This window comes from Silene latifolia, chromosome X (genome assembly GCF_048544455.1).
Source record: "Silene latifolia isolate original U9 population chromosome X, ASM4854445v1, whole genome shotgun sequence".
Lineage (NCBI taxonomy): Eukaryota > Viridiplantae > Streptophyta > Magnoliopsida > Caryophyllales > Caryophyllaceae > Silene > Silene latifolia.
The window spans coordinates 305,438,004-305,459,722 of record NC_133537.1 but is presented as its reverse complement, the minus strand read 5'-3'; the positions used below and the strand labels follow the sequence as shown (position 1 = coordinate 305,459,722).

At 34.5% G+C, this 21,719-nt stretch overlaps 1 protein-coding gene and 1 long non-coding RNA gene across 2 annotated transcripts in view; both read right to left on the bottom strand.

The window, feature by feature from the left end:
- The window catches only part of LOC141621923 (uncharacterized), a 35,198-nt gene extending 26,792 nt beyond the window's left edge, over positions 1-8,406 (bottom strand). Inside the window, exon 1 of the mRNA XM_074438051.1 lies at positions 8,031-8,406. The gene's annotated coding sequence lies outside the window, so the exon portion shown is untranslated. The remainder of the gene's footprint in view (positions 1-8,030) is intronic.
- Positions 8,407-8,411: 5 nt separating this feature from the next.
- On the bottom strand, positions 8,412-10,470 carry LOC141621924 (uncharacterized). The gene is made up of 3 exons (XR_012532782.1): positions 10,366-10,470; positions 8,633-8,717; positions 8,412-8,518 (listed from the first exon to the last, which is right to left on the bottom strand). It is a non-coding gene; the product is annotated as an uncharacterized LOC141621924 (long non-coding RNA).
- Between the last annotated feature and the right edge of the window lie 11,249 nt (positions 10,471-21,719).

The following is a 21,719-nucleotide window of genomic DNA, read 5'->3' as shown; positions in this document are numbered from 1 at the left end:
GTTTGCAATTTCACATTACTAATTTAGTTACCACATAGTTTATAATTAAGTACTTCATTTTACATTAGCATTATTCCTTTTACATGTTATATCATCTAATCCATATAAATCATACAACCATGTTTAGCATTTCTTATAATTTAGTTTGCAATTTACATTTTAGTATGAGTAGCTAAATTTCCTAGTCTAAAGGCTAGGGGAGCCATGCAAAGTCAAATATATAACATGTTTAAATAGGTTGATAATAATATTGTTCAATTGTTTCCATCACATGTTTGTATTGTTACGTTTAATCTTTGGTTATCGGTCGTAATCGTAGATTAAGTTTGTTCATTCGTTCTAAAGTCGAGAGGCGCGGAATTGAATTAGACTAAGCATGTGTGGTAGGACGACCTAGTCATGGACAAGAGTTTCTCTAGGACCCGGTCTATGGTTGATACTAATGTCGTAAGGTGGGTATCTCTAAGCCTAAACAATTGACAAAATTATTAGTACCGAATTTACCATGTTCATATGTTTACCTTTGCATGAGTGACCCGAGCCCTTTAAACTCTCTTTTATTATATAATTTCCATCATAATTTTTATTAATCATCAACCAAACAAACCAAACCCAAATCGAAGTCGACCTTAATAAAAATCTACCCATAGCAATTCACGACGTAATTCCCGTTTCCTTGTGTTCGACCCCTATTACTACATTAATTTGTATCTAGGGAAATTATCTTTTCATAGGTACGCGATAAGTCTATCACTAAGACCCCCCCTTCACGCTTCCCGAGGTACGTCTTCTGCTCTAAATCTCTGTCTCCTTAAAATGCATGCAAAGTGGGACGACTAAGGCATGATTCCACTACTTTTAGGTCCATTTCTGCAATTAAGACAAAACCAACCAAAGTAGCCAATTCGGGGCATTTTGCAATACAAAGCGATACAAATGGCATAGAAATGCGTGCAATAAAAGGCTAAAAGGTCTATATAAATTGCATGTATCAATAACTGTAAGAGCTTAGCCTGTGTTTCCCTTTCAACCAGTCGTTTAAACAGTTGACAGGAACACTGATTCATGGCTCCACAGGTGCAAGATGGAATGGGGTCCATGTGATCGAAACTTTCCCAGACATTCTTGAGTTTCCTATAATACTCAAAAAGAGACATATTTTCTTGAGAGATCTTTCCAAGATCCTTCTTCTACTCGTATACTTCAAGAATGTTAAGCTGACCATAACGCTCAATAATGTCAATCCACAAGGCTCTTGATGATGTAGCAAACTGCAGATTGTCACGAAGGAGAGGAACCATAGAATTAAGAATCCATATCTTAACCAGAACATCACATCTAATCTGTTGATTATACTTGCGATCAGATGAAGCAGGACAGGTGCATTCCCCAGAAAGAAAACCACTCTTGTTCTTGGATAACAGAGCAGCAACAACTTCTCGTTGCCATGGAAGAAAGCTGGTGCCATCGAAAAAGAATGAAGACAAAAACAAACTTGGTTGATCAGTTTGAGAGAGGAATAATGGATCATCAAAGGGAGAATAGAGAGATGTATTTTCTGAATTCTCATGTATTTTGTAAAGAAGAAATAATTTATAACAGAGATTAAAGCTTGATTATAATGGCGGAAGTGTAAGATCGAAAAAAAAAACCTATGCGAAAAATACCATATAAAACTAATTCACCATTGATGAATTAGAGAGAATTGTAGAAGGAAGAATAAGATGAATTATAGAGAGAGAATAATCATCATTGTAAACGGAATTTGTATTTCATAAACTTGTGTTGAATACATTGTATATCATATGTATTGGAGAATAATTGCTCTCAATTATTCTGTTAATATTTAGTCAAAGATTTTATCTACTTACCTTATTCTTAGGCTAACTTTAGGAAACTACTTCCTCTTAATTAGGATCTTATGCTCATGTATTTTCTATATAAACGATGTATCATACCCATTGTAATTAACCTAATTGAATACAAATTTTATCAAACTTACATGGTATCAGGAGAAAGGTCTCTCCGATCCAAACCTACTTTCTTCCTTTTTCCTTACGCCTAATGTCAGGCTCTACCATTCCCAACGAAGCCGAGCCAAGCAAACCGCTTGTGCTCCTCAATGTGCACTCCATCGCCAAATTTGATGGTTCCAATTATCGTCAATGGAGTCTTCAACTTGAAACTCTTCTTCAAGGATATGGACTATCTTCATTTATCGATGGCAGTGCACCCCCTCCTAAAATCCTCACTGAAAAAGACAAACCCTCGGTTCCCAACCCGGCTTACAGTACATGGTTCCGGTAAAAAAGGCTCTTATTTGGTGCCGTGGCAAGCACACTCACAGCCTCTGTCAGTCCTCTCCTCAACCGTGACCACACCACCCAACAAGCCTGGGATGCTCTCGCATCGTCTTATGCGCGTCCATCTCGAGGCCACATAAAGCAACTCCGTCACAAACTCAAACATACCACAAAAGGAACCCTCTCCATCACTGATTACATGAATAAAATTAAAACCATTGTTGACGACCTTGTCCTACTCGGTGAAGTTCTCTCCCAAGAGGACATTACTGACCACATAATCGATGGCTTACCCTCAACCTACCAATTGGTCATTGACGCCGTCAATGCCCGATACACACCCATTACCTTCCCTGATTTCCACGAAAAAATAATCCGTCAAGAACTCGTGCTACAACAAACTGAAACCGCTCAATCCTCCACCTTTACTCCCATGGCCCACCCAACTTACACCCGCAACTCCGCTGCTCTTAATACCTTTACTTTTCGTACCCCTGCCTCCAACCAAATCCCGTCTACACCCAACCAAAATCCCAAAAACCCGTTCCGTGGTAAGTGTCAATGGTGTCATGTTCAAGGCCACACCTTGTCTTACTGCCCCATATTCAAATTCCTCTACCCCGATATCCGTGTACCCCCTTATCCCCGCACTCCTGCTGCCCAAACATCCGCTGCCCAAACTCCTCCACCAGCCACGCCACAAGCCCACCCAACCACCCTTACATCTCAGCTCGTTCCTTCCCCATGGCTCCTAGGCAGTGGTGCATCTCACCATGTCACAACTGACTTAGCCAATCTCTCCCTTAATTCGCCCTATGATGGTACTGATAAGATCGTCATCGGTGATGGCTCGGGTCTCCCTATCTCGAATTCTGGTTCCACAACTCTTCCCTATTCTTCCACTTCTTCCTTTAAATTAACTAATGTCTTACATGTTCCGTCTATGCATAAAAATATTATTTCCGTATCACAATTTTGCAAAGGCAATAATGTTATCATTGATTTTAATTCCTCTTCCTTTATTGTGAAGGCATGTGACTCCGGTGTTCCTCTCTTCACTGGTCCCGTCAAGAACGGTGTCTACTATTGGCCTCCTCCGTCGTCTCCACAAGCACACCCCACAACAGTCCAACAAGCAGACCTCCACCATCGTTTTGGCCATCCTCACTCGGCTGTTTTTAGTCAGATTATTTCATGTTTAAATTTTAAGCACAATTCGTCCAACAATAATACAAACTGCAATGCTTGCTCTATTTATAAAAATCATAAGCTTCCCTTTACTGTTTCTTCGCTTACTACCAGTTTTCCACTTGAAGTTGTATTTAGCGATTTATGGACCTCACCTGTCTATTCCTTTGATGATTACAAGTACTACGTAATTTTTGTCGACCATTACACAAAATTTACGTGGCTATTTTCCCTTAAGAAAAAGTCGGATACCCATAAAACCTTTCTCAACTTCAAAGCTTTTGTAGAAAAACATTTTTCCCGTCCCCTTCTAACTCTTTACTCCGACAATGGAGGCGAGTTCGAAAAATTAAAACCCGACCTAGCCTCCGCCGGAGTTCAGCACCTCACCTCACCCCCTCATACACCTGAACATAATGGTTTTGCGGAACGACGTCATCGCCACATAGTAGATACCGGTCTTACTCTCCTGTCTCATGCGTCCATGCCCATTCAATATTGGACCGTTGCCTTCTAAACAGCAGTATATCTTATCAATCGTATGCCCACCTCAACTCTTGGGCATCATTCCCCTTATTCTCGCCTTTTTCAAACCCCACCCAAGTACCATAATCTCTACAACTTTGGCAGCTTATGTTACCCATGGCTTCGGCCATACACTCACCACAAACTCGATCCACGCTCCGTAGCTTATGTCTTTGTTGGCTACTCTCCTACGCAACATGCCTACCTGTGCCTAGACCCCACTACCAATCGTATTTACGTATCTCGTCACGTTCGTTTTGTCTAAACGAACTACCCCTTTGCCTCTCACCCCACGCCTTCACAGCTCCCTACCTCTTCCTTCTGGTGTGAGATGACAATCCCGCTTATCTCGCCTCCACAACCACCTTCTACCACACCAGCATCCCCTACCACTACTGACCCTACCTCCCCACGCACACCAACATCCCTTACCACCACTACTGACCCTATCATTCCTGACCCCGCAACGCCTCATACCCATACCACCATCACTAAAGTCTATACCCGTCGCCAACCCACTACAAATTCGACCCACACCACCTCCCCCACTGCCACACCTGTCCTGAACCCGCAACCACCACCGACACACACCCATGCTACTCGAGCGTCTCATAATATTTTTAAACCCATTCACAAACTCAATTTATCTGCCCAATTAATTTCCACCGAGCCCAAAACAACGAAACAAGCTCTTTCTCTCCCAACCTGGCGTACTGCCATGGAAGACCAATTTAACGCCCTTCAAAAAAATCACACCAGGGAACTTGTGCCTCATTCACCTGATCAGAATGTTGTCGGTTGTAAATGGGTGTTTCGCACCAAATACAACCCTGATGGAACGATCCACAAGCACAAGGCCCGTCTTGTTGCGAAAAACTTCCACCAAAGACCCAGTTTAGACTATAATGAAACCTTCAGTCCTGTCATTAAACCTGCCACAGTCCTATTATTGCTTAGTCTTGTCGTTACCAAGAACTAGCCGCTTCGCCAATTAGATATCAATGATGCCTTCCTCCAAGGCACCCTCACTGACACCGTTTACATGGCTCAACCACCTGGGTTCATCGACCCCAACAACCCTTCTCATGTTTGTCGTCTCAAGAAAGCCATCTATGGACTCAAACGAGCTCCAAGGGCTTGGTACAATGAGCTCCGCTCTTATCTGTTGCAATCGGGTTTTCACAATTCGATATCCGACACATCGCTTTTTATTCTTAATGACACACATGATTTATTTGTTCTTGTTTATGTCGATGATATCATTGTTACAGGTGCTTGCTCATCTCGTGTTACCTTCTTCATTCAGGCCCTTGCTCGCCGGTTCTCACTTAAAGATCTCGGTCCTCTTGCCTACTTTCTTGGGGTTGAAGTTTAGCCGTGTCCTAAAGGATTATTTCTTACTTAACATAAATACACAACTGATCTTCTTACCCGTGCAAATATGGATGATGCTAAGCCGTGCTCTACTCCTATGGACTCCTCGGTCAAATTGAGTATTGGAGACAGTCCCTTATTTGATGACCCTACTGAATTTCGTGCTCTTGTGGGTAGTCTAAAGTACTTGTCTCTAACTCGACCTGACATCGGTTTTGCTGTAAGTAAACTATTCCAATTTATGCATCAACCGACTATTCTTCACTGGGCTGCCTTGAAAAGACTTCTTCGCTACCTAGCTGGTACTCCTGCCCACGACATTATCATTAGACGAGATACTCCTCTGAGCTTACATGCCTTCTTTGATTCTGCCTGGGGTGATAATCCCAACGATGCTACCTCTACAGGTGCTTACATCGTCTACCTTGGTCACACGCCTATCTCATGGAGCTCCAAGAAACATCGCACTGTGTCTCGCTCCTCTACGGAAGCTGAATATCGTTCAATTGTCAATGCCATCGCTAAACTCACTTGGCTTGGTCATCTTCTTATGAAGCTCCACATTGTACTCCCCTCGACTCATGTGGTCTATTGCGACAATCTGGGTGCAACCAACCTCAGTGCCAATCCGGTTTTTCACTCTAGAATGAAACATGTTGCCCTCGATTACCATTTTATTAGAGAACGAGTACAATCAGGTGTTATGCGTGTCGTTCCCGTCGCCAATGATGACCAACTAGCTGGCGCGCTGACAAAAGCTTTACCACGACCACGCTTTGATATGCTTATGTCTAAGACCGGTCTCTCGTCCCGACCGTCCGTCTTGCGGGGGATATTGGAGAATAATTGCTCTCAATTATTCTGTTAATATTTAGTCAAAGATTTTATCTACTTACCTTATTCTTAGGCTAACTTTAGGAAACTGCTTCCTCTTAATTAGGATCTTATGCTCATGTATTTTTTATATAAACGATGTATCATACCCATTGTAATTAACCTAATTGAATACAAATTTTATCAAACTTACAATATGTATATATAGGAGTTACAATTGGTTGGTTATAACAACCTTCTAACAACTTCTAACAAAGTCCCTTTATTTCGGGTAGTTATATATTCTAACTATCCTAGCTCATAGACTTATGCATGCTTATTGATAGATGAATCAACTCAATCAAAATCTTAAGGTGATGGTTGGGGCCCAACTATTATAAATATTCCTATTACGCTTCCTCACTCAAATGCCCGTCGGGCTTGAAGAGTGGTTAGTTGTGCACCGGCTCCCCCGTACCGTGTGCTGGGTTTCCACTTCGAGTTTTTGAGAAGTTTTGAGGTTGCCAGGATTTAAACCCGTGACCTTCGGTCACACTGGCTCTGATACCATGATAGATGAACCAACTCAATCAAAACCTTAAGGTGATGGTTGACGCTCAACTATTATAAATATTCCTATTATTTATCACATTACTCTCATTATGGTGAACATGCGATATTGAAAATGCAAGACTTGTTGTTTTTTTTTTTTTTAGACAAAAGTGAAATGCAAGACTTGTTAACCAAATAACTATTGCATAGACAATTTGGTATTCAAGTCGACCACCGACACACCGTAAACAAAAAAAAAAATTAAGTAATCAAATAGCAAAAGCAAAGCTTATCATAATACGCAGATTTTCATGTTAACTAGATATCTCACTCCTTAAAGATTGAAAATTTAAATTAAAATTCGAAAATTTTCTTTGATTTCCCTCCAGGATTGGTAGCAGGGGCGGAGCCAGAATTTCAAATATGGGGTAGCGAAAAATATGCATTGCAAATATATGACAAAAAATATATTTCATCCGACAATAATTTTAGCCATAAGATTACAAAATACAAATTTGATGCGAAAAAGCTACTCTAATCTTAGCCGACGAGTTCTCATATTTTGATAATGATTTATAATTTCATCGTCGGTAAGATTACAAAATATATCCTTTTCTATAAAAGTAACTAAATAATCATTCAACAATTCATCTCCCATACTATTGCGAAGTTTATTCTTTATGTATGTCATCGCCGAAAAAGCTCTTCCCTAACAGAGTTACAGAGTAACAGAAACTGAAGACAACCCAGATCATCAAATACCAAAACAAGCAAATTCATCTCATAAAGACACGAAAACGCTCTAGTTAATTAAAATGCAACAAATTTCCATTAAAGATATCTACAAAACCTGCGAAATTCGATAAGTCCCCAACAAACATACCCAAATCATAAAATCATGGAAGGTTGAACCGAAATTCATGAAAAGCTAAGAACTTGATGCTCAATACAGAATGCTCAACAAAATACAGAATGCTCAACAAAATACAGAATGCTCAACAAAAAACAAGTATTAAAACAAAGACATATAATCCTGTAATTCTAAATAACCAAGTTAAAATCATCAAAATTCATACAAAGATAAAAACTTCACACGAAATCTGCAAATCAAAACCCCAAAAAAAAAAATTCAAAAACCATACAATTATACAAAACCCAGATCATTTTAGCACATTTCATACAAAGATTCAAACTTAAACGAAAAACTGAGAATTTGACAATAACCCAACAATCAAAACCCACAAAACTAAATAAAAAAAGAAGATTTATACATACCTCAAATGAAAGAAAAGAAAGATAGATGGATGAATTGCAGAATTGGGGCGTACAAGGGTAAGAATTAAGATAGATGGATGAATTGGGGGCTTGGGGCGTACAAGCATAATTTGGGGGTTGTGCACTTGTGCTTGACTGCTTGTCTGCTTGTGCAGTTGTGCGTAAAAAGCAATGCTTTTTTTTTTATAAATTAGTATAATATTAGGAAAGATAAAATATTTGAGAGAATAAAGGAAGATTGAAGGTCAGTTGGCTTGCCTAGTTGCCTTATTTGTGTTATATTTTATTTAAAAGGGGTAGCATACAAAAAATATTCTCTTTTTTTTTTTTGAAAGTGGGGTAGCATGTGCTACCCCATGCTACTATACTAGCTACGCCACTGATTGGTAGTAGCTGAATTTAGGGATGCCGGTTTTTTTGCCTTCGACTTGAGTTCTTCCTCATTTATTTGCTCTTGTCTGCATCTCTCAGTGCAGTACGGATTATCTCTGCATACGTACAACACAATATTTCGCATTTTTGCGCATTTTATTTCAAAGATTGTTAAAACAACAAAATAATAAGTAATAATAATGAAGGATGAAAAAGAAAAGAGAACATACATGTACATATATATGTCACGGTTTGGTGCTATCGGATTTTTGCACCGGTTGCATTTATCCAACGGGAACGGCTTCAAACCCGCACCTACTAAATGGACAAGTGGTAAGTTCAAACTTACGAATCATGCTAAAATATAACTGTCTCATAAAATTAAGGAAAATGAGATAGTGACACCGGGTGTTACTCAAATTGAGCGACATCCAGGGTATTATTGTCAGGGGCGTTTAAGACCCCGTGCAACCACGGGCTGAGGAACCGGGCCTCCGGTTTTGAACAACGAATTTATAAGCTTTATTGATGAAATTCGATACAAATATTAAAGTATAGTACACTTGTACTTCATATTTGGGGCCTCATTTTTTTGCGGCGCACCAGGCCTCCATTTATTTCAAGACGCCCCTGATTATTGTAACTTACTTATGTATCTTGCTTTCCCTCCATCAAAATTCAAATTTCAAACTAATTAATGTTAAAGGGTAATTTAGGAACTTAAGATTAATTAATTAAAAAATAATAAATAATAAATTAAAAAAAATCAAAAGATTTCTGCCATGATTCATCTTTTGTGTAACATTTGACTAGCCATGATTCATCTTTTCTAACTTACAGAGTAATAATTAATTATTCAAAAAGTATCATATAACCACCTCGCTACAATGGCATTTGAGTCATATTTGAGGTAGTGGGTAGTCGGATATTCGAGATTTGTTAACACATTTAGTTGTAATTTTTTTTTTAAAAAAAATTATTTTAATTAAAATTTGGATATGAAATACAGGATGTGTATGGCGTTTCATTGACAATATAAAATATAAAATTTGGATATGAAATTCATCTTTTCCAATTTACGGAGTAATAATTAATTATCTAATTGAACATACCTTAATAATCATAAATTCCGTGGAGAAAATTTCCGTAAGGTATTTGGCGTTTCGCTGACAATATAATTTCTCTCTTTGTTAATTGATAAACGTATGATTTGATTTGATGAAGATATGTATGTATTTGTTATGATATGTATTGCAGTATAATATTTGTTATAGTTAGTTTAATTTAGTATCTTTTATATTTTATTTTTTTAATAGATTGTGAATTACGGTTTTATCCCTACGATATTGGCTCAAAAACGAAAACTACTTTTTAATTTTTATTTTTTTACTATTTTTTTAGGGTGTTACCGAAACTCGGTAACACCCGGTGTCGCCTAGCACTTCCCATTAATTAAAGACCATTAGTAATCAAATAGTACTAGTATATATACTATTAAATAATCGGTTTCAATTATTAGCGAAGATTTGCAATCAAAGTTTTAATATCCTAATAAAAAGACTATAATTATCAATATGCATGTGATTTTATGTTATATCATAGAGTAGGTACGTGCTCTCAACTTATATAGACAAGATGGAAAAAAAAAAGTAATAGGCTAGGATAATGTAATTTAAAAGCAATAACAGAAAGCCTATAACAAAAATAAACTAAATTACAAGTTTTGGGCTAACAAAGATAAAGTAATTGGGCTTGGCTTCAATGTATTTCAACAATATATTGACGAATTATATGTCTAGGGTACTATATGAAGAGGCCCAGTCAATTGTATTTTTGTTTGTGATCACTAATAACATCAAATTAATTAAGGCTAATCATGTTATTTTTCGTAATTTTTTTGACGAACATGACGAAAAATAAACAAATGACGTTTAAGATGATATGACTAATTAGATGTGATTACCTAAATTTTGTGAAGAAGATCCTCCAAATTGTTTCTTTGAATCCATTTTGTGAATAATGATTGATAAAATTAGTGTTTAATAGAAATGGAGTGATTAGAGGTTTAGAGTGAGTGAGTGCCTAGTGACTTAAACTTGGGGGGGTTTAATAGTGGTTAAAATTAACATATTTAGTAGGTTAATTAAGGCTAACATTTGGATTATTAATTAAGTTATTTCTACTTAGATATACAATAAGCAAAAAGTGAAAACTCTACTCTCTCTCAAAAAACTCTCTCTAAAAAAAAACCTAGCCTCCATCATATTATAGAGGGGGCTCCCATCGATCATCAATCGATCGATGGTAAGCCCCAAAATTGTTTCAAATTTCAATCAATAGTATGCATATCTATCTTTTATTCAATAAAAGTCTCCCTTTTGGTGAGAATCGTTTTTCCGTCCCTTATTTCGGGGTTTTTCCATTTATTCATGGGGTTAGTTTCATCAGTAATATGGTCAAGAGTAGTTCGTTAATGGTTTGCAGCGTGTTATTTCAAAGGGTAAAAGTGATTTGTCAACGATCTAAAGAACCTGTCAGAGGTAAATTTTATCTCATAAATCAAACGAAGGATCCCCTCAAAAGCTACATGAAGATAGCGATAATAGGGCGAGCCAAATTGTCGAATCTTTGTTTTGAGATCCCTAGTTTATAAGAAAATTATTTTTCTTTGGTTTCCATTAGAATTGTTTTCGATTATAATTATTCTTTGTAACTGCCGTATGACGTTCTATTAATGAATTGTTCTTTTCTCTAAAAAAAAAAGTTATTTCTACTTAGAACAATTTAATTGCAAAAATAATACAATATTTTGATCACCTAACAAAGTATTGGTTAGTGCTAAGGCTATCTAACACCTCGTGATCATCTAACCTTCTATTCTATTGAAAAAAAAAACTAAATAATTAGCAATAGTAAGCAGCGGTTTCAATAGACTAAACAAGTTTAAGTTTCATATAACAATTTAATTATTGGTATAGTGGTATTTTATTTGCTATATTACTAGTTTTATTCTCATATAAATTGCATGGGATGCCATTATAAACATGGTTGTTATAAATTAAAATATGATTTAAGTTTTATATTACGTCATATTTAAAATTTTGGTAGTTTGACTTTTATTAATGTATCGGAGTATACAATAAGATTTCTATGACATAATAAAGAGAAATATTGTTAATAACTTTTTTTACTAACAATATCCACAAATGCAAAATATAACCATGTAAAATATATTGATGTATGTGTTTAGACTTGTGAAAAATTGATCCGTTATGATCGATCCTTTTTTTAAGATATCATGAACCCGTAATTCTTGACATGTAATCTGAATGGACCGACTAATTTAGGCTCTGTTTAGTAAAATTAACTGAAAAGATAGCTGAAACCTGAAAAGATAACTGAAAATTGAAAAGCTAACTGAAACCTAAAAAGGTAACTGATAAGGTAGCTGAAAATTACGAGCTGACAAGGTAACTGATTATATAAAAAAAATGTTTGGTAAACTAACTGAAAAAGTAACTGATTTTGGTGAAATAACATAAAAGGATATGATATTTATTTAATAGTATAGATTTAAGGGGTAAAAAAGGAATATAAAAGCAAATCAGCTACCTGAAATCTCAAATGCTACTATAGGTAGACTTTAATTTCAGGAACCTTATTTGGTTAAATAAGCTACTTGTCAAACGCGTACAAAAAAATAAAGTACCTGAAATTTTGGCCAAATAAACTACTTTGACCAAATAAGATACCTGAAATGCATTGCCAAACAGAGTCTTAGTGTTTTTGTCTGACCCATCACCCGTGAGTTGTGACCTGCCTTCAAATCAGAAATAAATTAGTTCTTTGTGCTATATTTAAATCTATATATCTATATATAACATACTCCCTCCTATTCTACATAAACTTCCCTCTTTCCTTTTTCTTCTATTTACAATACCTTCCCTATTTCCTTATTTAGTAAAGTTTTATACTTATTTTAATCACCTTATCCCACAACAATACCCCACCTCACCCAACAACAATACTTATTTTAATCAACTTACCCCACACCAATACTTATTTTAATCACCTCACCCACAATAATACCCCACAATACCTTCCCTCTCTCCAATTACCAAACCTCACTACAATACTTTACCTTATTTTAATCCTTCTCCTTAATTCTAGTGCCCCCCATAAATAGGGAGGTTTATCTAGAATAGGAGGGAGTATAAAAGAATAACTACTACGAAGTATATATATTCCTCTACACGTGTCAAGCATAGGTTACTTCTTTTCCAGCTCAACTGCGTAACACTCTACATTAGAAGACCTAAAAACTCTTCAACCCATTTACATTGTCGGAGTACTAGTCGGAAGGCCGCGTGCAACGCACGCGGCGTCAAATATTTGATTTTCGTATAAACATTTGATTTTCGTAGTTGATCTTTCATGGACGAAAATTCCTCTTTCATATACTTTTTGCCACAAGTTTTTCATACCTTGCCCTTTCTCTTAAAACAAAATATCTCTTTTCCTCTCCCTTTCAAAATTAATCCAATCTTCATCAAGTTACTCATTTACGGATTTTCACTCTCATATCGATCAGCTAATTATTCTAACTTCATGGAATCCATTTTAATTTTTCTGTTTAAATTTAAATAAATGTAAATTAAATTAAGGTTGATAAATATTGGGGTAGTAAGGGTTATAATTAGGGGCGGTTCAAGTGGTTGAGTGATGGCAGAGGTAGCGACGGTTGAATGGAGGTTTAGTAGGAGGCAGAAGAAAAAAAATTGAGGACATGTAGGTGATTAAATCGATGATTCACATCAATTTATCGACTGAAGTTTGTGATTCTAGATTACGTTTGTTCATTTTAGTCATTAGCTTGGTAAAGAAAAAAAATTGCGGTCATGTAGGTGTAGCTTTTCTGCAGAAGTTGTATCGAGAGCTCTTACACCCTTAACCCTTTAATTGCTTGCATAAAACAGCTAAATTTATGTCGATTAAATAAACGTGAACAAAAATAATTGTCTTTGATCAGAAAATGGACTGAATGGCCTTAATGACGAATCTAGTATCAAAGCATAATCAAAATCCTTGCGAAGAAATTTGGAAGAAAAAACTCACTCAATTTTTCATCCATTTCCTCGAAGTACATCACCTTTCCGTCCCCTTTCCAATACAGATATACCCACAAACACGGGCAACCTACACCCTGAGAGCCAAATGATGTGTAGACATTAACTATTGGCAATTTCGTTCAAGCACGATCTCCCTTTGCCAAGAGAAGACCCTAACCTCTCATCAAATATAGGCAAAAGATTTTAAGTGGCCAACCAATCACAATAAAATAGATAAGCACAATATTATTAAGTTTGGAGTTCAATTACAATGATTTGTTAACAACAAGCAACATATCACAAAAACAACTTCATGTTCATTTAGTATGACTTCTTACTCCCATCTTATGATTTTGCACGCAGTGATACTGGTGAGGGATTTCGACTTTGCTCTCATAGGACATCTTTTCTTTAAAACTAAGAGTCTTCCAACTTGTACACATAAGCTTCACGCTTCCCTTAAATTTGCACTTGTGTTTTTCTCCGCGATTCAACATTAGCAGTCACAATATCATATCTTCTACCAAGCAATTTTTAGCAGCAATCATGGAATAAATGCTCTATGAGCTAACTGTATTAGAATACGTATTTATGACAAAAAATGTTTTAAGATGCATTTTGACCCAAAATCATAAGCGACACAGCTGCGGCTATATGAGCGTATATGTCAAAAATACAACTCGTACTACTTTTATAAAATATAAGGCCAAGCTTTGACCTGACGACGGTAAGAAGAGAGATAAAATCGGAAAAATTAAGTAAATGGGGCAACTTAGATGCCGCGGAACAATAGCCACTGAAAACTCAGGCTGTCGAAGATAACGAAATAATCTACGCAACAATTATAAAAGCATCTATCCATACCAAAACTTATGTTCAATAGGACGGCATATAAACACTAGCAAAAAAACAATAAAATTTTCATATGGGCTAAAGTGTAAACCAGGATCAAATAATGTCAGTACGAAAATAGAGCAAATGTAAATTATTGACAGGGACGGAGGGAGCAGTAATGAAATATTAGTTATTGCGATTATCCGTTAAACCTTCCGTCAAGAAGGAAAAAAAATAGTGAAAAAATAGATTAACATATCTAATTCAGGGAATTACTTGGTATATTGTAGCAGCATTTCTGTCCATCAGTATGATGACAACACTTCATTCACACACATACGCCCAACATTTGTGTGGAAAATTGCAGAAATTGAACGCCTGAATTGCAAAAATTAAACGTTATTGAAGAAAATTGAAAACTCCGCATCAAATTCTAAATAACAGCGGGAGAAAGGATCCTCTTAAGATAAATTTAGGGAATTTTCTATTATTGCTAAAACAAAGGTACACTATTCTTTGTGGTTGGTGTATGATGAACCAAAGGTACCCACTCCTCTTCTACAGCAGACCTCAACTCTAGTGCCACTACCGTCCTCTTACTGTAGATAACTTATCGCAAAAAAAATACTGGACAATGACAATAAGTAAAGACATCCTCCAACAAAACATTAACCAAGTAAAATAAAAACGCAACATAAGTTGCAAATTGTAGCAAAAAGAGTTTATCTGGTTTTATTTACTACTCCCTCCAAATTACTATCTTTGCCCCATTTCCTCTTAATGACAAAGTTTTAGTGTTTGCCCCATTTCTCAACTTTCCTTATTTAACCATATTTTTGACCATTTAGTCCTTGTGACCTTTTCTTATTTACAAATGTTGCCATTTCATTATGGGCCTAATCTATTTCCCTTAACACAATAAACCCACCTTAACAAACCTAAACCATTCCCCTAATCTTAATTTTTTCACCCAAAAACATAACACTCCCTCCCTTTTTTTGGATCAACCCAAAACTCCCTCCATATTTTTGGAGCAATCCAAAACTCCCTCCATATTTCTGGGTCAGTCCAAAACTCCCTCCAAATATTGGATATTTATCCAACAACCGTCTCTATATCTTCCTTACCCAATTTTTGAAAACCCTAAAAATCTCTCTAGAAACTTCACTTGTTCTCCTCTCATTACTGCCGTTTTTCATTTCGTCTCTTCATCTCTCCCTCTTTCTCTCACTAAAAACCCTCAATCGTCTTCACAATCTTCTCCTTACGTGTCAGCGTAATTAGTACATTATCTGAATATAATAGCTACACTTGCCGTAAGTTAGGATATCAAAAGTTACAACAGTTGTACAAAATTAGAGAAATGAGGCAACAAAAAAAATTCGGTAATTAACCTAGGAGTAAATGGTACTTGTAATTTCATGTGTAATATCAAAGAAAATCATGTGATTCGAGGTTTCGTCAATAAAATAAGAAATATAACTTGAGTTAAAGAAAAACAAACCTTTGAAAAGCAAAGCAAACAATCAGCTGCAATAAATGCTTTCCACGGATAAAAACGCAGCAAAACCTGAAACTTTGGCTCACATCTGAAAATTGAATTTAAGTGTAAAATTGCAAAATGACGAATGTACGAGAAGCTAAGAAAAATATCTCCGCTTCCATTGACCGCGGATGAAAGACTGAATGAATGAATAAATAGGATAACAGCATCAAATTATTTTGTGGGTGAAACCAAGTAATGCACAAGAGGGGCTTGACCGTAAATATAGATGTGTTCAAGGAATACAAGCACACTGAATCTAAAATCCCTCTCCGTAGTATATTCCTAATCTAAAATCAATGCTAAATCCCAAAGTTATGGGCAGTAACAAACATGTAGTATCTCTACAAAATCTTAGCATATACACACAGCAAAAAGCAAAATTATCAAGAGATAACGATGACCCGATCAGGCGATCACACATGCTAGCTTCCACAGGTAGAGAGGAGGCATCCATGAAATTGATTGGTTTTATGGTAATGGACAAAATCGAGTCATCTAGAAAATATGTATTGGCAGAAACAACTACTAAAGCCAAAATAATTTCAGCTAAGATTAAGCACAACTTCGTCCTATCAAGAAAAATATCATTGTTGATCATCACCATTAATCCCCTGCTGAAGCTTATGAACAAATCTCTTAGTGAATTTCTATGTTTTCAAACTTCATTTAATTGAAATCTTACTCAAAATCATTCGTATTTGAACTACAAAAAAGGTTTTTCCGCAAATAACTTAAGTTATTAGGCTCAACCCCTGCCTAAAATAATACTACCTTGTCTCACCCGATTCTTTACGTACGATTAAAATACTCCTCACAAATGACTGAAAATGTAAAGAACTGGATGACAAAGAGGTATTGCACAATGGAAAAACTTCGACACAACATAGTCAGTGAGTCTCACTGTCACTTCATTTTGACAATTAATCAAACATTTGGTGCTCACTATAAGAAAAAAATCACTTTAAGGAGCACAATACAAAGACGATTATGTTAAAGGATTTCATCTATGTATCCTATAAAAATACACGCAAACAAAATGTGCTGCGATTGCAGTTGGGTAACCCAACTATGATTACCGTTAAAATTTTATAGCTAGCAAAGTTAGACTCAAACAAGACTCGCCAACGAACAAAATATACGGAAAACTGCTTCAGCAAATGCTCCGTGAATTGAGATCAAAGCTAAAATTCGACAAGGAAAAAAATTGGACGAAAGGAGGTTTAACATGAACGTAGTAATATACCTGAACACAAAAATTGGACAATGCATAGTAGTAAGATAGCACTATCATTTCTCTCTGATAATTAATCAAACACTTGGTGTGCAATTTTCATGCTCAGGTACACAAGACAAAAGACGAATATGGTATTAAAATCTTATTAAAAGAAGATGAGCATATTCATTTACCTTCATTATAGAACGGTCCAAACAATCGCCCAGAATTGCTGCATTCACTAACAGTGGTAGGCGATCATGAGTCCAAACTGAATTATCGACATTGAGATGAAATTGAGGCAGTACTGTAAACTGGTTTCCTCGAGGATAAAGAGTTGCACGACATAGGCAATTCAATATACGATTCCGACCGAACAAACACGAAAGCAGTATATATTAATTTGAAAGAACTAACAAAGTCAAAATCCCTATTATTGTCACCTCAATTCAATTAAAATCAGTTTTGTTTTTGCATATAATATAAGATAAGAAAAAACATGAAGATGTGGAGAATGGAGGATGGAAAAGACAAGAATGATAGAGAAATTTCTGGATAAAAGATGAATAAAAATCGAGGGAAAGATGAAGACGAAGTTTCAGGCGGTGCGAAAAAACAGAAAATGATAAGAAAGTGGAGTTGACCGTAAATATTGTTACATTCAAAGGGTATAGGCCGCGCTAAAATAGCCAAACCCCCTATTCTCTTTTTATATAAGATATAAGATATTGCAGCCGTCATTATTCTACCCCTCCTCTCATTCTTCGTTCTTCACACACAAAATTTCCTTTCTCACCTTTTTCTTCATTCATGGCTAGTCTATCTTCATAGCAATTTCAATTATTTTCATTGAGCCAGCCGTCTCCATCCGTTCGAATTCACCGGCAATCTTCTCCTTTTTCTCGCAGCTCCCTCCGATTATTCACCTTTTTTCAACCATAATAATAATAATAATAATAATAATAATAATAATAATAATAATAATAATAATAATAATAATAATAATAATAATAATAATAATAATAATAATAATAATAATAATAATAATAATAATAATAACTAGTTTTAGAGCCCGTGAAAATCACGGGATCGTTAATAATTTATTGTTTTAATCAGCTTAAAGATTATGGACTATGAATGTTTATCTTCCAATAAATATTTAGGCGTTATTTTAAGTTCTCTTTATTGATTGAATGAATTAGAGTGTTTAGACCGACAAAATAAAATCTCAAAGGTGTTTAAACTAGACAAGTAGAGATATTGTGATAACACAAGAGATGATAATCGTAGACAAAAATATGGAAATGTTTATAGGTAGTATAAATGAGAAGGGAAGTCAAAAATTCTTCATTTAAGAAAAAAGTGATATGCTAAATTAGTAGAATGTATTAATTATTAATAAGTATAAAGATGAGAGGAAACTAAAAAGTTTATTACATTTACATTCTTTTGTCACATTAAAATTTGTCATTTTAGGTACCATTTAATTAAACTGTATAGATTTATTTATAGATGAGTGAATGAAATCAATGTCATGTAACTATAAATTGATAATCCACGTCACATTAAAATTTTCATGTTACATTTAATTAAATTTGTCATTTTAAGTACCCCTTTAATTAGATTGTATAGATTATAGATGGGATTTTAGGGCCGCCGCATAAAACTTCATAGTGAAAAGAGTTGCATATTCAACTAATAAAAAGTTGCTTAAAGTAATATTTTTAAATTATGTGAGTATATATCATCCTCCTGCAATTTGAAAACACAAAAATAATAAAAAAATAAGATTCTAATTAATTCAATATACAATAAAGAAAAAAAGTAAAAAAAATATTCTAGTTATCTATGTAAACTTTACATACCAATTTTTGGAATAAAATGGAAATTTTGATTGTTATATAATGGTGAGGGGAAAGCAAAAAGATCATCATTAAATAAAAGTAATAAAGTTAAATAAATAGGGTAAATTGATGACTAAAGTTATGAGAGGGAGATAAAATGTTTGAATCAATTTTTTTTATAATTTATTTTGTATGTTTGAGACTTTATATTTTTTAAATTTTTTTACTAATAAGCATGTGACACATGATAATAAAAAATAATTTTTTCTTACGAGACATGGCTTAGTGAGATGACTTACTGAAATATTTAGTCTTGCCTTTTTATAATATTGTACTTTACATACCAATTTTTTGAATAACATGGAAATTATAATTATTGTTATATAATTGTAAGGGGAAAGCAAAAAGATCATCATTAAGAAGATAATAAAATTAAATAAATAGGGTAAATTGATAACCAAAGTTATGGGAGGGAGATAAAAGGTTTGCATCATTTTTTTTTTTTTTTTTTTTTTTTGTGTTTGCAACTTATATTTTTCATTTTTTTTTAAAAATTATGAATGAGGTGAAATATAAGGTTTTGTTTGTCATGTTGAACTCAAAGCTGGTAAGAATATAAACTATACATATATGAAAATTAAAGGTTAAACAAATAAAAAAAAAATGAAAAAATAAAACAATAGGCGAAAGTAGTAACTTACACCATGACAATAAAGCGTTCACATCAGAGAAGATCATGACATTGAATCCTATAAAACACAATAAAATAAAGAGGTTAGACTTAATTTACTAATAGAAATGTTAAAAAAACCATAAAAAACAATCATTACCAAGATATACACAAAAATATGTAATTTCACTTAAAGAGATGAAGTTTATATGTATATATATATATATATATATATATATATATATATATATATATATATATATAGAGGCAAGATCCGGTGAGTCCACCTATATATTTGAGTCCATGAGTCCATAAAACAATATCACGCACTATACAACACAATATCACGATTTTTTTTTTTTCGAAATTTTTTTTTTCAAATTTTTTTTTTTTCAAAATTTTTTTTTTCAAATTTTTTTTTTTTCGAATTTTTTTTTTCAAATTTGTTTTCGATTTTTTTTTTTCGATTTTTTTTTTTTTTTTATGTAAGCTGTGATATTGTTTAGTATAAAGTGTGATATTGTATTACAAAACAATATCACGATTTTTTTTTTTGAATTTTTTTTTTCAAAAACTTTTTTTTTCACCTGTGATATTGTTTAGTATAACGTGTGATACTTTAAGCTGTGATATTGTGTAGCATAACGGGTGATATTATATTACAAAATAATATCACGATTTTTTTTTTGGAGTATAAGCTGTGATATTGTTTAATATAACGTGTGATATTGTATCATGGACTCACGGACTCAAAAAGATATGGTGGACTCATGTGATCCTAATTCTATATATATATATATATATATATATATATATATATATATATATATATATATATATATATATATATATATATATATATATATATTGTATCTTTGAGAATAATGATATCTGTTATAATTTGATAATTTAACTATATCATTAACTGCTATACTATCACTTACTTCATATTATCGAAACACTGGATTATAACTTCCTCGATCTACCTCTTTGTTAGTGGTCGGACTCTCGAGGAGGTTTAGTTTTCGGTACTTGTCGTTAGGAGCACCTAGACCAAAACACAATTTATAACTTCACAAACAACTCTACAATTAGTAAAGAGGCAAGTAAAGGTCGGATCCCAAGGGACGAGAATTGAGATGAGATTATATATTGCAACTAGTGGTGTCTAAGGGTGTCACAAATTGGGGTTTGAAGTAGAAGATCACTAAACTAAATAGCAATGAAAGTAAACAAACAAGATGAAATGAAAGGGATGTAAACAATTGATAAAAGGCACTAGGGTGTCATGGGGTCATAGGGGATTCATGGGAATTGATCATACAAACATATTCTCAAATTATAAGCAAGCAATTATTGTTGTGATGGATCGAGTTGGTTTATATCTTACAATCCTAGAAAAGTTTGGGTCCCGGAGCCGAATCGATTAGATTGTACAACACCTACAAGTCGACTTAATCTTCCCTACTCAACTATATGCATGGTCTAATGAGACTCGAGTTGGTGTATGTCTTACAAGTCTCATTGAAAAGATAGGTGATGGGTAAAAAATGCAAGGATTCATAGGCTCGCATTTCATCAAACATAACATGTGCATAAGTTGAGATCACAACAAGCAAGCAAATAAACTATGAAAACATATTAATTTAAGCAGGAATCATCCCCATGTTGGTTTTCCCTAATTACCCATTAACCCTAGCTAAGGAAACTACTCACTCATTATCATGTTGAACATGCTAGCAAGGTTGTCAATCATACCAACAAAGTAAAACATGATGAATAAATGAAAGTGATTAACAATAATTAAAAAGGGATTAAGAGAATTATACCTACTAATGATTCCAATAATAAAGCAAAGAATAATAGAAGTACTTGATGATAGATTGGAAGGTTGTCAATCTCCCAATAATAACCCAAATAATCTTCAATTACCCAAAACAAAGGATGAACAAGAGAGAGATTAAGGAAATGAAACTTGTATTAAAACTTGATTAAATGTTGATTACAAGATTAAAGAGAGATTTGATTGATATTAACTACACTAGAGATTGCTAAGAAGAACATGATCTTCTAATTAGCCTAACGGGGTATTTATAGTGGGG